We start from the raw sequence: 7201 nt of genomic DNA on the forward strand, positions 1-7201 counted from the left end.
CCTGTTTTCTAAAACCTCTTTTCACAAACCTCAAAACAATAATAGGCAATGAGAGATCAAGAGAGTCTTTATCTTTTCACATCAAATGGTAGGAAACCAGTAAAGTAGAATCCATTTATCCAAATGCTTTTAATTATTAATCAAGGTTAAGTACCTTCATTCTTGAATGGGAATCCCTTTTCTCCCGTTCCTAACCCTTTGCCCTTACCCTTCTAATTTTCTCATTCTAAATCAGTAAGACAGGTGGGGAGGAAGAAATCTCAATTTTCCATCACAAATTGTGTCCTTTACCAACAAGAAAATGTAGTGAGGAGAACACCCTTATGGAATCCTGAAAGATGGGGAAAAGATTGCAGCCAAGGGAGAAGCTGGTGCTGGAAATATATTAAGTGAAGAAAAGCAAGGAAGTGAATATTGTCAGTGTCTCTCTCTCTCTCTCTCTCCATATATATGAATATAAAAGAACAGTGGAGGATGCTTGAATAGAAGCTAAACACCTCTGAATATAACTTATAGATTTGGTTTGGGAAAATTTAATACTTTAAAAAAATTGTCTTGTGACTATATAAAATAATTCTTTTTTTAAGATATTATTTATTTAAGCGAGAGAGAGCACAAGCCAGGGGAGGCAGAGGGAGAAGCAGACTCCCCACTGAGTAGGGAGCCCAATGCGGACTGGGTCCCAGGCCCCCAGGATCATGCCCAGAGCCGAGGGCTGACGCTTAACCAACTGAGCCACCCAGGCGCCCCTATATAAAATAATTCTTAAGAATTGAAACCAAAATGAACAACAAAAGTCCTAAATGTGTAACAAATTTGTGTCATAACCACACCAGGAGGAACTATTTCAAGTGACTTTAAAAAAAGTGATTTTACTATATCTCTCTAGTGGGATAGACCAAAGACTTTTAAGTGCCCCAAAATTGTGATTTTTGGTAATCGCATTCTTGGTTTTGGAATTGTTATTCTGATATGGCTGTGGGTGCATTGTGGGATAACAGATATAATTGTGTTGCTGGAAAGTACTGGGCGATAGAACAGGGTAGAAACTTGTTTCATCTGGAGGAAGCTTCTCTCTCTGGTTCAAACTTCTTTCTATGCTCCCCTTTAAGTTTTTTTGAGATATACAACATAAGGATTTAATATACTGTATACAATGCGAAATGATTACCACAATCAACAGTATGTTAATTAACATATCCATCACTTCACGTCGTTACGTGTGTGTGCTGAAAACACTTAGGATCCACTCTCTTTGTGCTCCCCATTCTTGTGTTACTTTTAAACTTTGTTCTTTAATGCCTAGTCGCTGCCTGCTGGTTCTGAATGTGTTTTTTATTTCTTTTCGTTAGCTAATGATGCTCTGTCCTTGAGCCACTAGTCTTATTTAGATTTGAAACGCATGCTAATCGTCAAAAACGTGTCAGGCTTAACCTGGAAGACAAAAGGCGGATGCAGAGGACTTGCATTTTCCCGTTTATTTGAGGATTTTTTTGCTCTCGTGCTTCACAGGTGAATGAATAAATTAGTGAAATGATTGTTACTTTGGGGGCAGGGGTTAAAATTTCCTTGAAAAACATTCCCTCTTAATCTCTAAAACCCGTAAAGACAAATCCTATTACGTTATTATTGACCAAAAGCGGATGATTTCGTTCAGAAAACACTTTAAATGCGTAGAAAACGAAGGGCACGGAAAGGAAAGGGGCCCCGCACGGAGGCCCTCGGATGGCTGCGCACGCAAGGCTCGGAGCCTGGGTCCGCGCTGCGCCCAGCTCCCCACCCACCGGAAGAGAGCGGGGAGCGCGGAGGGCAGTAGCGGGGCGAGGGCCGGCAGTGGAGGGGGTGGATCTGAAAGAGCGACGGGGGGTGGGGGGGTAGGTGTCGAGACAGCGGAAGCTCGAGCTGGCTGCAGAAATCCCTTTGGGTGCACGACCGGCCTCCTGCCGGGCCCTGCCTCCCTGGGACACTTCCGCTGGCCGACCACGGTGGACCAGGACTTCCCCTGGGCTGCCTCGGGCTCTCGGGCCCAGGACCGGGGCTTGGGCCCCAACCGGCCGGGCAGAGATCAGGCTCCGTGTCCAGACCTTGCCGATGTCTTTAACAGTGGAGCCAAGCAGTCCACAGGGAGGCTGAATGGGGTTCCTGCCTGCTCAGTGCTTTTCAGAGAGCAGTTCCCCAGAGTGAGCAGATCCCTTTCAGGCTCAAGTTCTGGGGCTGCAAAATCCTGCACCTGCTTCAGGCAGAAGAGGTGAAATGGGGCCTTCATTGTCTCTGTATATGTAGCTCCTTTCACAACACCTGGCAAAGGGCCGGCTTTCATTATATGCCTGTTAATTGAATGATGATGCAACGTTGATCACACTGAAGAGGAAACTGATCATGCAAAATGCTGAACAGAGAATAGGTATACTGGCTGCAATTTTACTGTGGATCCAATACAAGAATGTAAAAATCTACTTATATGAGAGACATTTCTTAAAAGCCACGTTTTCCATTTGTTCTTCGTAGGGATAAAGAACCATAATAGGGAATAGGGGGCGCCTGGGTGGCTCAGTTGGCTAAGCACAAGACTCTTGATTTCAGCTCAGGTCATGATCTCAGGGTCGTGGGAATTGAGCCCCACCTGAGCTCAGCACTCAGAGTCTACTTCTCTCCCTTTCCCCCTCCCTGTGCTCGCCCATGCATGCTCGATCTCTCTCTCTCTCTCTAATAAATAAATCTTAAAAAAAAAATACCATGATAGAACCATGGACTCCTACCATAATAGCATTGATCAAATAATAATGATTATACCTTTACAAAGGTTATTAATTATATTGTGTGTCCCCTTACCTATATTATTTTTAACTATATTTTATATTTTAACTATTTTAATTCAATTAATTGACATATAATGTATTATCTGTTTCAGAGGTACAGGTCTGTGATTCATCAGTCTTATATAATATCCAGTGCTCATTACATCACACGCCCTCCTTAATATCCATCACCCAGTTACCCCATCCCTCTCCCCCTTCCCTCCAGCAACCCTCAGTTTGTTTTTTAAGATTAAGAGTCTCTTATGGTTTGTTTCCCTCTTTGGTTTCATTTTGTTTTATTTTTTTCCTCTCTTCCCTGATGATCCTCTGTTTTGTTTCTTACCTACATTATTTTATTAAATCCTCACCGCTGCTTTTTGAAATTAGTATTTTTGTCCTCCCTTCACAGATTAAAAAAAAAAAAAACTGGCTTAGAGAGTTTAAGTAATAATTACATATATTTAGTAAAGGTTGAAATAAGAATTGGAACCAAAATATGTAACTTTCTGATACCTAAACCTCCTTTGTCTTTCTCCTCTCAGTTGTCATAATTTAGGAGTTCAAAAGTAGAGGACCAAAACAGGAAGTTGAGAGTCCAAGTCAAGACTGGAGAACTGATCAATTACTTTGGTCCCCGCAGCCTCTCCAAACCATCTTCTCTACAGAAATCACTCTGGAGACCCAGGTTTTCATCTCAGCTCTAGTGTAGCCTGTGCTTTGATTTCAGGTGATGAGAACATCAGATATCACATATTTAAAGGACACAGAGTATATCTGGTTTTTCACAATCAGTAACCCCATTTGTGGTCTTTCTTGTTTTTAACCTTAATCCAATTAGTCACTGATACCAGTTCAATTTCATAAAATTATGATCAATACAATTATACTTTTGACTTAACATCATCACACTCAGCCTTCTAAAGCAATTTGTCTCAAAAAGTAGTGTTACCACCCTACCTAATGCACTGTAATTTGGGAATGCACAAGGGATCAAACAGTATAAATTCCCACGCTAAGCTCAGTCCTTTGCCTCCTCTCTCTGTCCAGACACTCCATTTCTCCAGATCTAGAGGTGGAAGTCATGGACCAGCCCTTTTGCCACTGTGTGAAGCAGGCTTGGGATTCCGCAGAGGTAGTGCTGGAACCTCAGCTGCCTTTGTCTCTGAGCTCAAAAGATTTGGGGCCGTGGCCACTCCCTTTCTACCCTAAGCTGGGGGAACCCCAGTGGGACAGTCTATATTTCAACTGGGAACTGCTTTCCAGTCTGTGTGGGCCACTGAGCCGGGCCTGCCCTCAACACAGACACTCGTCTAGAGCCCAGGACACTTTGGAACCAGACTTAGACCTGTCTGCCTAGGAGTCATCACCCACGAGCCAGAAGGAGTCAGTCAGCCCCCCGGAGAACAGGGCACTGCAGAACACTGGGGCAGCTACCTGCCATGGCTGGCTCTTAGCCAGATCCATCCAACTCTGGACACACCCCTGGAGCCTGAGATCTATGGTGGTGGGGACCTCCAGAATGATGCTGTCCTCCCCCACCCCGGATACATGCTACTTTTGAACGGTGAGCCGTGACCATGGCCTTACGAAAGCTGAGGGGTCAGGCTGGGAATTTGTATTTTGCCCTTCTTCTAGAGACTTTTAGGTTATAAAAGTCTCTTCATTTAGTCACTAATAAGACAATAAATGTTGTTTTTATAGGCCTTCATAAATGTTTTGTGTTCTTTCTCAATAGTAGACAGAACTAAGAGGGAAGAGACGAGAGGGAGGGTACATATGTGAGGAAGTGCCTTTTTCCCTTCAGTACTCTGAATAAAGGTATTAAGCTGGAGAAGGGCGAAGGGTAGGGGACAAAGCTCTGATCCTGCTATGCTTGGGACAGACTGGTGGTAGGAACTTAGAGGTCTCCTCTCCTTTGGTCCTGAGCAAGGGGGTAAAAAGTGTTCAATGTGGCCAGTGGCAAAGGAGTGCCAATTTTAGCCTCACAAAGTCAGCCTTAAGATCTGGGCAAGTCTTGGAGTGGATATGCAATGAGGCAGGGATCTGGGAATCCACTCAAGTAGGATATATTTCTGCTTGAACAATTCTTCTGAGTTTAGCTAAGGAAGAGTTCCTACATCTTCATTTTCTCTGCCCTCTCTCTCCCCCAGCCATAGAGTCAGGCTTGAACGTCTGATCGGGATCAGCAGCCACCCCACCAGCTTCGGAGGAGGTCCTGGGAAACAGCCCTCCTGGCTCCTGCCCCCAAATCCCTGTGTTAATGAAATTAACACATCCAGAAAGGATCAAAATGTCTTTATTTAAATAATTTATTTCTTGGTGGAAGGGCTTATAAGAAAGGAAAAATGTAGTATTTCAAGGTGCAATAATGAAGGGAATTTGTTTTTTCTTTTATATTTACCTTTTCCTCATCTAAAAATCATGGACAATGACAAACTAACATTCCTGAAATGGGGGTGCCTGGCTGGCTCAGCCATAGAGCATGCAACTCTTGATCTCATGACTGTAAGCTCAAGCCCCATGTTCAGTGTATAAATTACTTAAAAATAAAATCTAAAAAAAAAAAAATCTTGAAATACCCTGAAAATAGAAAAAAATACTTCAAATACTTAACTATCTTATGAGGAAAATCAAATTCATTCTATCAAGGTTGTTAAAAAGAAAAGAGGTAGCAATAAGCTAAAAAAGTATGAAGTTGGGATGTCTGGGTGGCTCAGTCAGTTAAGTGTCTGCCTTCGGCTCAGGTCATGATCAGAGAGTCCTGGGATCTAGTCCCACATCAGGCTCCCTGCTCAGAGGGGAGTCTGCTTCTCCCTCTGCCTGCCGCCCCCCACCCCCGCTTGTGCTCTATCTTTGACAAATAAAATCTTAAAAATAAATAAAACATAAAAATAAAGTATGAAGCTGAATGTGAGGCCACTATCATTTCTTTTTTTGGTTTTTATTTTTTGCAACAGAAATACTTAATTGTTTAAGCATAAAGGGTTTTAGCAGATAAAGATAACTTCAAATCCAACAGAAAGGTGACCACAGATTTTAGACTGAACATCAGAGAACAGCTCTCAAAAGCACACATATCAAGAGAGACACTGGCAGAAATCAGAACACAATGAATCAGGCAGCCACCACCACAGCTAATCTCTTCAGAACCACACCACCCCTGGTAAGTGTTCCAATGCTGGGTCCTTCCAAGGGCTTGTGAGGGATGTGTGCATGGAGTAATCCTCATGCACTGTTGGTAGGTAAATGCTGCATTCATGCTCAAGAACAATCTGGCAGAACTCAGTAAAATTAGGTTTATATGTTTTCTATGGCACAATTCTGCTCATGGGTTCATAGCCTAGAGAAATTCTCTCACAGGTCTGCAAGGGACTCATATAGGTGGTGAAGGTGACTGTGTGGCAATCTGAGTATCCACTGGGGAGAGCAGATAGGTAAAGACTGGCAGGGATTCATCACAGGCAAATATGCCAGACTTGGAAGCAACAGCTCAAATGTCCATGTAAAGATCTTAGAAATTTGCAAATGAGTGCAAAATGATAAATAACGTACAATCTAATAGTTTTTACATGAATTGAAAATAAAAGCAAACAGAAAATAAATCACATATGACAAGACTGGTTGATAGGAAAATACACATTTAAAATAAAATAGTATTAGTATGCAGTGGAAGAAGGGAAACCGAATAAGGAAAATAGCTAAGAATACCCATAATTGCACTCAAAAAGGATAGAGTTCAGCAAAAACACTTGAAAATGTGACTTTAAGTCAACCCACTTGCCTACAGGGTATGCAAATCATAGCAATTTTGAATGTCCCTTTCAGGTAATTTAGTGTAGACAAAAATAGAAAAATTACAATTCTAAGTAGGTATGAGACTCTCCTTTTCCCTACCCAACCTCATTATTCCTCTGCCCATTCCCTTACCTGAGACACATGCTTAAGGACCTTGGTTCTCAGGCCAGCCCTCACATGAACTGGTTTTGTGATCTTGGATTATGATCCAACTTCACCAGTTTCATCTCCACTACCAGGCAATGCCTCTCTGATATGCGGGAAGAGAATTAGATAAAGTAAGTGTAACTAGTCTAGGCTTGTCGGAAACATGTCTTTCTATATCCAGTAGAAGCTGTCAATAACTGGACCCTTCTCCCCACCCGCCAATCCTTCCCCTGCCTGATTCAGTCATCAAAAACCCTTCGAATTTCAACAGCGCCCGCCAGAATGATGCGATTTTCTCCTTAATCCTATCAGGCTCTGAGGCAATTTGCAGGGCAAATACTCCAAGGATTTGGATTGTCTTTTCCTACCTCCTAGACCCGCCAGAGCAGTATAAAAGGCCCCGCTCAGCGCCGGCCTCCATCGTTTGCCTCTTCTCCTAGACTGGCGGCGCGCCCCGCCCG

Source organism: Leptonychotes weddellii, chromosome 7, assembly GCF_054177405.1.
Source record: "Leptonychotes weddellii isolate Sample4059 chromosome 7, ASM5417740v2, whole genome shotgun sequence".
Classification (NCBI taxonomy): Eukaryota; Metazoa; Chordata; class Mammalia; order Carnivora; family Phocidae; genus Leptonychotes; species Leptonychotes weddellii.